This window comes from Pelodiscus sinensis, chromosome 26 (assembly GCF_052426305.1).
Source record: "Pelodiscus sinensis isolate ZL-2025 chromosome 26, ASM5242630v1, whole genome shotgun sequence".
Taxonomy (NCBI): domain Eukaryota; kingdom Metazoa; phylum Chordata; order Testudines; family Trionychidae; genus Pelodiscus; species Pelodiscus sinensis.
Genome location: NC_143077.1, coordinates 11,771,272 through 11,786,232, shown reverse-complemented (window position 1 = coordinate 11,786,232; position 14,961 = coordinate 11,771,272).

Below are 14,961 nucleotides of genomic sequence, written 5' to 3'. Positions count from 1 at the left end.
AGCACCCCAAGGCTGAGCCCGAATGAGGGATTCGCAGCATGCTCCCCGCATGCTTGTGTGAGGCTCCAGACTCATCGCCCCTGGTCTCACACAGATGCTCATTTCCTGTTCAGGACCAATCATTCCGTACCCACTGGGTTGCCCCTCCTGTGCAATTGAGACCTGACCCGGGCTGTCCGTGGGCCCAGTTTGGTTCATTTGTGCAGGACCCAGGCATCTCTGGAGACACAGTGGGAGCAGAACACCACGCTTGCCTGCAGCATGTCAGCTGAGCACAGGCCCCGGGGCCTAAGGAGCTCTCTTCTGATGCTCCCCGAGTCCTGCGGGTAGACAGCAGCAGCGAGATGGTTCAAACCGCGAAGGAGAGGCTCGGACTGACACAGAAAGCCAAACACTTGGGCCTTGTTACATAACGCGGCTCTGTTGAAACAGTGCGGGAAAGTTGCCCTGTCCCCATCAATCAGCTGCGCAGGAGGCTGCCCTGGGAAGGCGCAGACGTGAATCACGCCTTACTTCATACGCCCTGCGGCGCTTTCGTGCAGCCCTCCAGTTTTAAAGATTAATGGCGCTCGCAGAGGTAGATCATCTTCGCTTTCCTTTCAACTGCATTAGCAGAAGGGCTTTTCTGAGCCTCATTGTTGCGGCTTGAGTCTCCCAGGCAGACTCAGCCTCCCAGCTGTGGCCCTTCATGCTGCCACGGCCACTTGGGCCAGGGTAGATGGTCTGCTGCTGCCTCCTCTCTGCCTGGCACTTCCCACTTCCCCCTCTCTGCTAAGAGCCAGACGGGGACTGACAAGGTCCCAAACTTCAGTGCCGACAGCTCAGGAAAAGCGGGGGGAGAGAAACACCCTGACCAGCCTGGCCCATGGGAGGCAGGGTTTTGGCAGGCTAAACAGGGCGGGAAAGGCCTCACTATCGCACAGAGCTGGGGGTGTTGCTGAGGAGACTCTGAGTGGCTCAGGGCGAGGTACCCTGGCTATTTGCAGACGGTCCCAAGTCTGGGAGAACTGAGCCCCAGTGGCTCCGGCTCCATCCCGCTCGGTGGGGCTGTGCTGAGGGCGGGACAGCCCTGCCACAGGCGGAAAAAGCACAAAGCACCCCCCAGGCCTCAGGGAACAGAGACCCTGGCAGGAGCAGCCTCGCCAGGCGCTGATTATCCCCGTCAGAGGGGCTTGTGACTAATCAGCAATCAGCTGATTGCGCCTGCGACGGATGGTTCTGTAGGGCGGCAGGAGGCTCTCCTTCCCCAGCAACTGGGGGGGCAGACTGCGAAGGGTAAGCCCCCTTCCAGGCCCCTCCGCACTGGCAGAGGAAACACAAGGGGGGTTGTTAAGGTACCAAAGAATCGTCCCCTCTCCCAGTAGGGCGCTGAGGTGACACCTCTCAGCCACTGCCCCAGTGCATGGCCTGGGGGGGGGGGGGGAGGCAGGCACTAGGAACAGCCTCCCAAGGCAGCCTGGAGAGCTGCCACGCCTCCACCCCATGGCAGGGAGCAGGCGAGAGTGGCTGGCAGCTTGCTCCAAGTGGCTTGCCCGTCTGCTCCACCACCTCGCAGCCCCCGGAGCAGCACAGCAGGGCGGCCGGCGGCCAACGCAGGGGGAGCGGCTCTTTGGCCACTCCGGGGCTACAGCGGCGAAGGGCACGGCAGCGGCTGCCGAGTGAGCAGCAGGCGGCCATGCCCCACCCAGTGCGCGGTGGCGGAGGCTAACAAGCCAGCTGTGGGAAGGGCCCTGTGCCCCAGACTAAACGATGACTTCATGGGGAAACTGGTGGGGGCCAAAAGGCCCAACCTGGGCACCCGCGCTGCAAACAGAGCCCTCCACCGCTTTGCTCCTCCTCTGCTCCCTTGCCCCAAACCGTGCCGGGCAGGGCTGGCACCTGCTCGCAGCTGTTCCACTAAGGAAAGGCCCTGCCAGCTCGGGCTGGGCATTGCAGCGAGGCTCTTCTGTCCCTGCGGGATATTTGACCAGACTCTCCGATTCAGGCTCCTCTCGGATCCCTGAGGCTCCTCTCCCAGCCTCGGGGAACCAGCCTGCTGGGAGCAGCACTCCAAAAGGCCGGGGGTGGGAGTAAACACTGCGAAGGCGTTCGGAGCGGAAACCCTCCCCCCCCACTCCCATCCCCATTCCTAGAGCTCTGGGGCCTGTCCATGCTGATCCTAGGGTTACCAGATGGTTTAACCAAAAATACCAAATACCACCCCCCTCCCCCCCCAAAAAACCAAACAAACACTGGGGAAAAAATTCTGTTGAGAAAAAAAAAGACCCTGAGAGTTATTAAGAAAAAAAACCCAGCATGGCCCCTTTAAGAAATGTCTTTGGGGCTTTTTGGCCCCAACAGTCCGCCGGCAGCCATCTGCCCTCTTGTCTTCCTGCTCCGGGCCAGACAGCTCCCCTGCGGAACCAGGTAAGCACCCGGGATTTTCGCCTCCTGGCCAGGAAAGAATCAGAAAATAGCGGACATTGTAGGTGTCCGGTATTTTCTGAATTTTTTTTACTGGACAGGAGACGAAAATACCAGACTGTCCAGTTCAATACTGGACACCTGGCAACCCTTGCCTGATCCCGAAACGTGTACTGACCCTGCAGTGTGCCCTGTGTCTGGTGGTCACTGCACACTCCTTGGAGCAGAGCCCGTACCAGGCTTGGTCAGTTACCCCTGATGCCCTGTGCGGATGCTGCCATGGGGGAGGAGCGGGGCCCCAAACCTTCCCTTCCCCCACCCATCACTGAGGCCCCAGCCCCGCTGACACCTCTGTGCCTTCACCGCCATCTGCTGAAGGAGTAAACCGGATGATTTCAGATTAAAACCAAGGCCTCCTGAAATCCCGGAGAACAGACCGTCTCCTCCCTGGAGCCTTTCTTGGGAGTCACAGGGGCACAGGCAGACCCCATAATTCACTGGGTGACGGGACTCCCAGCACCCAAAGGAGTCTCTACACATGGGGGGGGGTCACTCCCTGGCTCCAGCGGCTGCTGCCCCTTCCCATCTGTTCCACCAGGGGCTCAGGTTGCCCTGGGTCAGGAACTGCGAGGGGGAAGTCAGCAATCCCATCCCCCATAAGGAGAGAGCCCATCCCTGCCGTGGCTGGGACAAGCTGTCAGCAGGCTGCTGGACGAGACGGAGGCATTGCTGTCTGTGGAGGAAGCATTCAGGCGTATTTACCCAAAGCTTTGGGCCTGGCACCTCAGCCCTGGCTCCACCCGTCCTTGCGAGGAAAGCGGCGTTTGCACCATGCAGGGCTGGGGTGGCGAGCGGGAGCACAGATGGGCTGGGACAGGCGCTGGAGAATCTTCTGGAGCTGGAGGGGAAATTGGAAGAGGAGCTGCCCTTGTGAGAGTTTCTTTTTGCAACACAAGAACTGGTCTGGCCAGCTCCTCGTTCCAACCCCCACTCGGAGAGCGCTCTCGCTGGCTCTCAGTCAGCTTGGCTCACTGCACCCCTGTCCCTGGGGGTCCCACCAGGCAGCTGGCTCTAGATCTCCTTTTCCCACGGCTGAGCCTGGAACGCCGGGCCCTGGATGGTCCCAGTGGAGGCATGCTGCCAATTCCCTGGTAGAATGGATCTGGCTAAGGGAAGAGAGTAGATAGCAAAGGGTGGAGGGGCTCCCAGCTGTGCCCCTCATGGTGGGTCTCTGCAGATGCAGATGTTTATGAGGAGGGGCAGCTTGCAGAAGGATGGGAGGGACCCCTGCTTGTTTCTCTCATGTGGTGGCCTCCAGCTGCCTGGAGTCGGGCAGAGACATGGCTGCCCCCCACCTTGGCTCTCGGGAGCCAGCCCAGGGTTAAATATATGGAGATATACCTATCTCATAGAGCTGGAGGTCAAGTCCAGTCCCCTGCCTACACTGCAGGACTAAGTACCATCCCTGATGGATTTGCCCCAGATCCCTAAATGGATTGAACTCATAACCCTAGGTTGAGCATGGCAATGCTCAAACCACTGAGCTATTGCTTGCCCCCCTGGAGCTGAGTGCCGCTCCTTCCATCTCTGGCCATGAGAATGTGAGGCTGGAGCAGTCTTGTGCTGGAAGGATGCAGAGAGCATGTGACCAAGGGGTGATGTCCCATTTCCCGAGGGGCTAAAGCTCATTTCCTCCCTCCAGAAGGACCCGTGTGAATGAACAAAGGATGCATTAGAACCCAGCATCTCATCTAGGGCTTAGCATGGGGCAGGGAAGGAGCAGCTTACGTCAGAGGGCCTTTATTTATATCGCAGTGATGGCCAGGAGTTGCATCACCCTGGCCTGCTCCCGCTGAGTGACCATAGGCTGTTGGTGCTTGTGGACATGGCTCTGGGGGTAGGTACCTGCATGGGGGTCTGTACATGAGGGTTGCTATGTGTCTGCTTGGACAGAGGCTTTCACCTGGGCCGGGGAAACCGAGGAAGGGCATGCTGCCCCGTGCTGCCTGCTCCATCTGATCAAGCCACGATGGCTTCTGTGTAAAGATAAACTGGCCATTGTTGCCAAAAATAAATGTTAGTGTTCCAAATCCACACTTCAATAGCACCCGCTCATTAGAGATGCATATCATTTGGCTCCAGTCCCACACCTTCCAGCTCGTTATAAATATGCAGTTGCTGCTGGCTCTACCCCAATCATCTCTGCAATCAGAGCTTTTAATTAGGTTAATTAAATTGTATCAAACCTCACAGGAACGCAGTTCACTGATGCTGATGAGGCAGCCAAAACAGACCTTAACTCCAGCTCTAATGAAAGCCCTGCTGCCTGCTGCAGCTAATGACAATGCATAATAAATTAGAGCTTCCCTAGAAAGGTGCATCAGGGCGAGGGCTTAAGTAAATGATGATCTATATTCACCAACTTACTATTTCTGGCTGCAGGTCTGCCAAGCCATGAACACCCTGGGACCACGTTCTTACTAAATAATGGATTCTGACTTGCTCAGAGCCCACCGTTCACCTCAGAGCTCTACATATGATAACAAAATTTAGTGCATAGCATTACCCGGCTAGCAGAATAAATATTTCCGTACTTTGCACATTGTGGCGGAGCTTGCTGTGCCGGGATGGGTGGCTTCTCCTGACAGGAGCTGCATCGTCTGTTTATGTATCAGAAACTCTGGTGTCCTCGAGTTCATTTGAGCAGAAGCTTTTGGCTGAGAGGAGGAACGGAACTTTGCACCCAAGTGTGATAAGAAAGCTTCTAGTCTGGGATTTCCTGAGAGTCTGACTGTGTTGTCCTGTGAATGGCCAGATGTCAGAGATCCAGCTCACAGCTGGCTCCCAATATACCCTGCCTGTGGGCCTGTGTGAGGAGCTGGGCGAATCCAAAAGGCAAATAAAAGTTAAGGTTTTATCCTGCTGCATTTAATAACAATGAATCACTGGCTTGTTATGCTGTTGCTGCAAACATGAATTACCAGGGTGAGAAACTAAGAGCCCTGCCACTGTTCTGCTCTGCAACCCTGGGCCCCTCACCTCACCTCAGTATAGAAGAAAGGGCTAGGAAGCTGCCACAGGTGTTTTTGCAGCTGGTTTTGAAGCAGTGTGTCCTATCACGAGTGTCCGTGCGCTGCCCTCAGAGCCCCCGAAAGGCACTCAGCACCTCACCAGGCAGACGTAGTTCCTGCCTGCGAGTTCAATGGCCGCAGCCTTTGAACAGCTACCAACAGCCCAGCCCCAATGGGGAGTTTCAGAACAAGTCGTGCAGGCGCTACCTGGGCACAGGCCTGTATGGCCTGTGGCTGAGAGTTGAATAATGTGCCGGGTTGACTGAATTAATCAATCAGGCCAGTGCAGGGAGCAGGAGGTGCAACTGTACCATCCTTCCCCTTTTCTTAGGCTGGGGGGGCAGGAGCTGGCAGCACAGCAGCAATCTCGGGAGAGGAGCAAAACTATGTGGACAGCCAGATGCTCTTCGGGGGGGTTGGCAGTCTCTGCTGCTATGGCTCCCACCCCCACTCTTATCTGAGCACCTTGTACACATTAATGCGTGTGCTTACTGCCCTGTTTCCACAGAGGCGGAACTGAAGCATGGAGGAATTCAGTGACCTGACCAAGGTCGCTCCAGGAGTCTGTGGCAGAGCCAGGATTGAAACCCACATCTCCTGAGCCCCACTTGTGCCTTTACTGCAGGGCAGGCCCCTGGCTTTTGGGCAACAGGGCAACAGCTAGGCCCTGATCCTGACTGAGGCTGGGCTGGTGGCTATGTCCCGGGGAAGAGGCTGCAGTGCTGCTGCTGAATATCAGGTATCAGGGCGATTTCTGTGCAGTGACTGTGAAATCCAGGCCTGTTGCACTGACCTGCCATCTGCATCAAGCTCCCTCTGGAAACGATGCCTCCGGGAAACCCATCAGATATGCTTACGGACGTGTGACTCTTCTCCTGCTAGTAATATATCGCTGCGGTTGCCTGGAGATAATCCTGCAAACATTTTAATGTACCCTGCTATTAACTTTTATAGGCAGTCATTATCCATTGAGTTCTTGAGCTTCAACAAGGAATTACACGAGATTGTTATATGGCAGAATATTATTCAGCATCGCCTGCAACTTAAGTCGTAACCTGTGGGGTATTTTGATACTTGCATTTGGCAAGCTTCGGGGAATTTCCTCACCAAGGAACTAGTTGGTTCAGTCATTGTTCTGATGATTTTGGTAGCGGAGCAGCAAGCAAACACCCTCCTCTTCTGCCCACTACTGTTATATTTAGAGAGCCCTATACACGGGCCATGTGAGCACCAGCCAGGGGATGTAAAAACTCACCAATTTCCCTCTCTCTGCAGCCTACATACCCCAGCTCCTGGCTGCTAGGTCAACATCACCCACAAAATGAAGCAGCCCTTGACATGTGGCCAAGACCACACATACTGCTACTCCTGCTCCTATAGTCTGTCCATCTTCAAAATGTTCTAAACCAGTGTTTCTCTATTGGTGCTCTATGGAACCCCGGGGTTACGTGAAGCGAAAGTAAGGGTTCTGCGAGAACGCAGCACTCCCCCACCCGCTCTTAAAGTGACAGAGTCTATTTTGGGATTTTGGGTCTTGTCTTTTTTCTTTTGTTTGACAAATTTTACCCTAGTAACCTTATGGGTTCCTTGAAATTCTTTTAAGCTGAAAAGGGTTCCGTGGCCAAATAAAATTGGGAAACACTGTTCTAGACAATAGCTGAGCACTGACTCCTCACCGTGCAGCCCTAGCAGCCACTGTTCCCCCACAGAGGAAGAAATAGGCAGGGAATTTGGGCAAGACCCTGCCCCGATTTTTGCCTTCCGCAATACAGGTTGAACCTCTCCAGTCCAGCACCCTTTGGATCTGACCGGTGCCGAACCAGAAAATGTGCCAGATCACGGGAAGTCAATATTGTGTAGCAGCATCACCAACACTTCCACTGCTTACTGGGCTCTTAGAAGACATTTAGAGGTAAATTAGAGCTAAATAACAGCACAGAACACTGAGAGCCAGGACTGGTGGCTGTAAACAAACTTTATGGGACCATGGGAAACTTGGCCACACCCATGATAAGTGGACATCAGGCTAACTAAAATCCTGCTGGACCACAGATGTTACCAGACCAGCAAATGCCGGATTAGAGGTTCGACTTGTACCATGCAAATCATACTAGGTGATTTGGTTCTTTGTAACTTACCCAAATTGCAGAGAGGGCGTGTGAGGCTCAGAATTCCTGACTCCTGTTTTAAATGCAGAACACTGGACTGATCCCACTGGGACACGCTGGCTTAAGTGTTGCATTCACAAGATCTTGCACAAGGACTTGCAGAGCACAAAGCAGAGAGCTTGCTGCCCTTAGACAGACACACAGACACATATGGCACATGCACACAATCAGCAAAGGGATAATATAAAGACAATGATATGCAAAGGGTCATGCTAAAATACCTTCTTTTCTCTGTTTATTGCCCTATATCTATCTGTAATTGTATCTGTATGCAGAGGCAGGAAAGGCAGGGAGGAAGAAGCTGGCTTCGGTGACTCCTAAAGGGACATGTGTCATACATGGCAGCAGGCTGCTTACATCCAATGTGAATCCACACATACAATGGAGCCCAAGACCTTCCCCAGGGAACACACCCCTTTGATTAAGCCAAGCAGCCCCTGGATGTCACTGCTCCAAATGCACCAGAAACTGCACTGACTAGGCTACAAAAGAAAAAACAAAACTCCTTCCCCTTTTCAACAGGCAGCCAGCTCTTAATTCTCCTGCAGGGCCTACACAGCTGCACCGGGAACTGGCCCTAAGAGGCCATGTTGAACCTGAGACAGTCTTTCCAGTATTTAATTGCCTGTATCTCTCTCTCTAAGCTGAGGAGTGGCAGTGCTGGGAAATGTACAGACTCAAGGAGGGAGGTGTCAGTGAGATAACAGGAACATCGCTTTCTTTAGCTGTCTCAAGTGGTGCGAGTGAAATTTTGTGCTGGTGAAAGATGCTGCGCTGGTGACCTAGAAGTTCTCTGCTGAGCACAGCAATGGCAGGGCAGTGAGCATCGTGCAGGGACTCCCAAGAATTCCCTTGGAAAAGGGACCAAGAGCCTGCTCTCCTGTGCATCTGCTTTAGTTTGCAGGGGAGATGGGTGCTTAAGTCCTAACTGCAGGCAAGAGTCACCAGGCTGCTGGCGAGCAAGCTGAAGGAGGGAGAAGTAACTGTGCTCGCACAGGGAGCAAGAGGCGCTGCATTCTCCCTACAGTCTGTACAGCTGCCAGAGCTCAAATACACTTTCTATAAAGAGCAATGTCTGCTTGGAATACCACAGACCTGCAGCTGAGTGCAATCATCTCTTCCATCCATTACTAACCTGCCTTTTATAAGACACAGGCTGCGCCTCTCTAGTCCGGCACTCACTGGTCCAGCAACATCCGTGATCCGACACCATTTGAGTTAGGAAGATGTCCACTTATCACATATGTGGCCAAGTTTCCCACAGTCCCATAAAGTTTGTTTACAGTCACCACTCCTGGCTTTCAGTGTTCTGTGCTGTAATTTAGTTCTAATTTACCCTTCAGTGTTTTCTAAGAGCCCAAGCAAGAGAGGTGTTGGTGATGCTGCTACACAATATTGACCTCCCGTGATCTGGCACATTTTTTGGTTTGGCACCGATCAGGTCCTAGGGGTGCTGGTCTAGAGAGGTTCAACCTGTACTAGAAACAGCTGGATCACTTCTAGGGGTTAGATCACTAGTTCATCACCAACCTTGCCTTGCCAATGGTGAGATGTGTGCCTCCCACTCCCACCCCCAAAACGATATTCTAAACCCTACACTCACAAACCACTGTAGCTCAGGCTTTTGCTTCTTGTGTGTGTCGATGCTTAATTGCCTTCATTTCTTCCCTTGAGGCTGAATGTCTGGTTTTCTTTTCCATCCTCTCTAATCTACATGAGGATGTACTTATTTTGGGTACTTATTTGGATTTCAGGCAAAAGAAACTTCACCTGAAAAGTAACCAACTGCAATATACTGGGCTCCCTTGATATCCATATTGAAGGATAATACATCTTACAATTTAGCCCCACACTCTACTATTATACATTATGCCAGAATTCATTAGAAATTTAATTTTTTTTAAAACTGACTTTTCATGCCTTATGCTTTTTGCATTTTTCTGAATACTGCCAACCCCAAGCATTCAATATTCAAGCAGATTACCTAAACAATAAGGAGATGCTTAAAATAAGTGCACTTTGCATTCTAGTTACTGGACCACTACAGGTTACATTTTGGCTTTTCTCCATTGCCAGGAAGAAACTTGCTTAAAAAAAATAAACCTGTCTCTCTTGTAACCGCCTGACTCCAGGAGCTGGAGTTTTAAGCAAAACACCAATTATCACAAGACTTGTGATAAATTTGAGTTAGCAACATGGGAAAATAGTTTCTCTTTTGTAAGTGAAAGTGACTGATCTGCTCCATTCACATACGCCAGCCCACCTCTGCCACTACATTGCTTCAGTTGCAAACACCCCCAGAAAACATTAACAAAAATAACAAAGAGCAGTTTCCCCTGGAATTTTGAACACTGGAAATGTTCCTGTTGGGAAGAAATGTTAGAACAGCCAGATCAGAGCTACATTGATGACAGCCCCAGAAACTTGCCCTCGACAGAATGGCCAGGCCCCTGAGGTTCTTGGAATTGAATACTAAAGGGATTCATGCTGGAGGCACCTGGCTCCTAGAGGACCTGCTAACTAAGCTGTTCTCTCAGCCAATGGCACAAGAACATAGCACCTCCCGATTCAATTAGAGACAGGCAAGAGCCACATTTTCTTGCTTTTGCAAATATAAAAGAAGCTGATTTGGGTTCCAGTAACTTCCCCCACTATGCAGGCTGGAGAACTGTGTGTGCAAAGTGCCATACAGAAGGCTGCGGCCAAGTGCAAAACGCTGAGGCAAACGGGGTGAGAGGCTCAGCAGTGATTGTGGACTGAGCATGTCACCTGCAGAATGTCCTTCATGCCAGCTGGGGGCTGAAATCTCTGTTGGAGAAGACAACTTGCTTTATTGCTTCATGTTCCGGCATGTCCTGGCACTGTGCTCATCTGTGTTCACAGGCCAACTATGCACATGTATCACTGTAGCTAGGATTCAAATATATACCTATAGCTGGGATTACACAATGCATAGTGTAGAGAAGGGTGGGAAGCATTAATTATGCCATTTATAGAGACAAAATGGCAGGAAGTGCTAGAGAACCAAACAGCAGGATTTTTCCCTGCCTCCCACAGCTTTAAATAACAATCCAAAGAATGCAAAAAACAAAACCCAGAAAAATCAGTCATCAATATGTTTTCAAATTAAAAAATGAATTCAACTGTGACCATATTAGTGACTACACCCGGATAAAAGGCAAAAAATTATCTGCCAAATATTTTATTCCAAAAAATATAAGTGGGTGACTACATTCTGAAACTTTTAATAAATTATTCACACCACTTTGGAAACTGGCAGATGTTTTCACAAGATCATTTAATTTTATTTGAACTACATGTGGTACATTCTGAAAAAGTTACCACCTTTTAGAAATACGTAGAGAGAGAGATGGAATTCCTGAGTTCCAATCCTACGCAAGTTTTTAAAAAAGTAATCTGAAGAACTTTATAAAGTACTAGCACATTTATTTTGCATTGCTCACATCCTTAACTTTTGTTTTTTTGGAAAAGGAAAATGTACATGATTTATTTAAATGATTGTATTTTTCCAACAGTATTATTTTGATGAAGTTCATATTTATTTTGGATTTCTTTAAAAAAGGGATTGCTAAAATTTTTCTATTTGTTTCCAGTTTTTTTAAATGGTAATTCCATCAAGTATTTTTTCTTCATCCCTATAATCTTCTTATAATTTGCTACGTTTTAACAAAAAAGGGCTATAGTTAATGCGGTTTGTAATAATAATTTCTAGTTTTCAAACCTTAAACATTGATTTTGCTGTGCCAGAACAGAGCACTAATCCCCATTTCTCTGTTTTAGCTCTTTTCTGTAAGATTTATTGAGAAGAAATCCTATTGCAGGTTTATCCTATTTTCTGACTCATCTTGGTTAAGTCCAGAGATGAAGGTAACTTAAATTTCTCATAAGTACTGTTGTATTAAATACCCCCACCCAGCATGGGCCCTCAGGGCAGGATGCTAGTGGGGGAGGTTACGAAATTTAAGTGTGGGGTGGAGTGCGGGGAGCTCAAGGCATGGGGTGGAGATGTGGGGGTGCAGGAGTCAGGGCAGGAACTATGGGATATGGGGGGGGTCAGGGCAGAATGCTGGGGCATAAGGGGTGGAGGATCTAGAGGTTAGGCGGGATGATGAGCAGGTCAGGACATGGGACTGGGGAGGTGCAGGAGTCAGGCTTGAGGGCATGAGAAGATGTTCAGATTCAGAGGTGGGGCAGGAGTCAGAAAGCTGGAGGTGTGGGGGGTGAGGGGCAGGGGGCACATAGAGGAGTCAAGAGGGGTTCAGGGCAGAAGGAAGGCCAAAGACCTTTGCACCCAGATACATCCCAGGACTGCTTGCTTTACCCTGCCATGTCCGTCAGGGAACAAGAGCAAAGTACACACCTCATCACACCCCTGTGCTCCCCAGCCAGAGTGAGCAATGCAGCAAGCTGTGCACTTCCCCCTCACTCCCTGACAGTGATGAAGGGGAACAGCAACATCCCATACAAATCTGTGGGGAGGGAAGAGCTTAACCCAAGCTGCCCTCCCCAAAGGGTGCTTGGGGGATGGGAGGCTTGGGGATGGGGCAGTCACAGATGGGGAAGGTGGGGCCACAACCCCTGACAATCCCTTTCATCTGCCTGGTGATTGTTTCTCTTCAGTTTGCTTTTGAGAGAACAGGCACATCCCATTTTCCTGGCCCAATCAAATGCTTACATTTCTTTCAGTTATGAGAAGAGGAAGTTGTATACAAAATGTGGTGGTCCTAGCTCTTACTGTTTGGGTTAGGAAGAGTTCTTGAACAAAAACACACAATCTCACCCTCTAAAATATATAGTAGATTCTGGTGACTGGGCAGAGTTTAAAGCGATGGGTCTATTTACCAAGCAGATTTTATTTCTCAATCATATCCTGAACATCACATCACACAGCAATGCACATCATGGTCAGGGCTGAGTTCTGGATAACAGTTGGTACCCCATCTCTTAGTATTCTGCCGAATAGTTCGACTGTGTGGAACGCTACTGCCACCTGCTGGGCCCCTTACCGTAACCTCATTTGTAGAGGGAATTAAATGATGAATGTGCCAGCAGCACAAAAAATATTGTTTTATTCATATTTAGTAAGGAATCTTCTGTGGACAAACATTTCCGCTAAATGCCAGAATAGTAGGTGATCAAAAAAGGTATCCATTTAGGAAGGACTTTCATCTGCAGAGTTTAATATCCATAGTTTAATCCTATTCTGTCACTACAGGAGCCAGGCCAAAGGTTTGGAGGGATGGCAAGAGGATCACAAACTGATGAAATCAGTATGCTTTAGAACATGCCCTGGTATTAGAGGGGGGCAGTTTGCTCTAATTGAGACTGTAATGCAGGACTAAAGCAGGAAAAGTCAGGTTCCCAAGCTGACTCTGCTCGAGCATAGCACATTAGGCAACTGCACGTGTTGCCAAAGTGAGGCACTTTGGCTGGGGTTGTCAAAGAAGCCTAAGGAGTGGGGTGCCCAAGTCCCATGACACCTAGGAGTCTTCAAAAGTCCAGCTCTAAATCCTTAAGTAGGTATTTTCAAAGCAGTCTGGTTCTCAAAGATGCTGAGTACTTCGAGCTCCGATTTCAGGGGCAGCTGCAGAAATGGCCTGCTTTTCACTGTGGTGCCTAAATGCAGATGCCTAACTTCAGGCACCCCACTTCTGCAAATACTGGCCCATCTCCATTTCGCTCTCCACAGAAGAGCGATGAGAGTGGTTTACACATCCCAAGGGCGTTGAGAAGATTCATTTACCTGTACCACGCTTTCATGATGTTCAGGACTAGTAGGAGGAGGTATTTTGCAGTCAGCACAATATGCAAAATTCATATCGGCATTTCTGCCCTAGATTCTGCACACAAAAGCATCACTAAGTAGAAAATCTGAGGGCAGTATTATCTCCACCACACATTTAGACTGACAACTGTTGCTGAGTTCTCTCCCCCATTAGTGGTGGATAAAACAAGCCTGCCAACCTTCCAGGACATTTTTATAGCAAGGACTTCATGTCAGTCCATTCTGGGTGTTTTTCTTCTACAAAACTGGGTGACTGGGCAACAAAGTGACAGCTGAAAATCAATGTTGATAAATGCAAAGCAATGCACACAGGGAAACATGATACCAATTATACATATGAATTGATGGAGTCTAAGTCAGCTGTTGCCACTCAAGAAAAAGCTTGGGAGTCAATGCAGACAGTTCTTGGAAGGCAGTCAAAAAAGCTAAGAATGTTGGAACTCATTAAGAAAGGGATAGAAAAGATGGGAAAATATCATATTGCCGCCATATAAATTCATGAATACTTCCACACCTTGAATACTATATGCAAATGTGGTCACTCCATCTCAAAAGAGATACACTGGAACGGGAAAAGATTCAGAAAAGAGCAACAAACATGATTAGGGGTTTGGAACAGCTTCCATATGAGGTGAGATTAATAAATTTGGGACTTTTCAGCTGGAAAAGAGATGATTAAGGAGAATATGATTGATGCCTATAAAATCATGACAGCAGTAGAGAAAGTAAATAAGGAAGTGTTATTTACTACTCCTCATGATACAAGAGCTAAGGATCACCACATGAAATTAGTAGGCAGCAGGTATAAAACAAAAGGAAGCAGTCATAGGCTGACTGTTCATTATGTAAGTCTTTGCCAGAGGATGTTGTAAAGGCCAAGACTATAACAGGGTTCAAAAAGAACTAGATACATTCATGGAGGATAGGTCCATCAATGGCTATTAACTACGATAGGCAAAGATGGTTTCCCTAGCCTCTGTTTGCCAGAAGCTCAAAATGGGGAACAGGAGATGGACTGCTTAATTACCTGTTCTGTTAATTTCCTGAGAGGCACCTGGCATTGCTCACTGTGAGAAGACAGGACTGAGCTAGATGGATGTATGGGCTAACTCAGCATGGCTGTTCTTATGTTCATCACTTGCTCCTACACCAAAGTTTTTTACTCCAGCATTTATGTTGCAGCACCTCAGTTATATCAGTACAACTGTTGTAACCTATGCTTGCAAAATTTGTCACATCTACACTAAAGTCTAAGAAACAAAAAGTCAGCGCTAAGAGCAGCCACAGGGTTCCTCTCATGTGCACTCAGTAGTTGTGAGTCAGGTTAAAGGGACAAGAGACAGTGAATGTACTCAAACAAGTACAGCTCCCAAAGACATCAACTAACTGTCCCCATGTGAATTCACTCTCCAAGCACTCAGACACCACCGCAATGAGCCAAGTATACACAGAACAGGATGTCCCCCTGCCCTGCCTCTCAAGTTCCCCTTCTATGTATCAATCTAAGGAATGC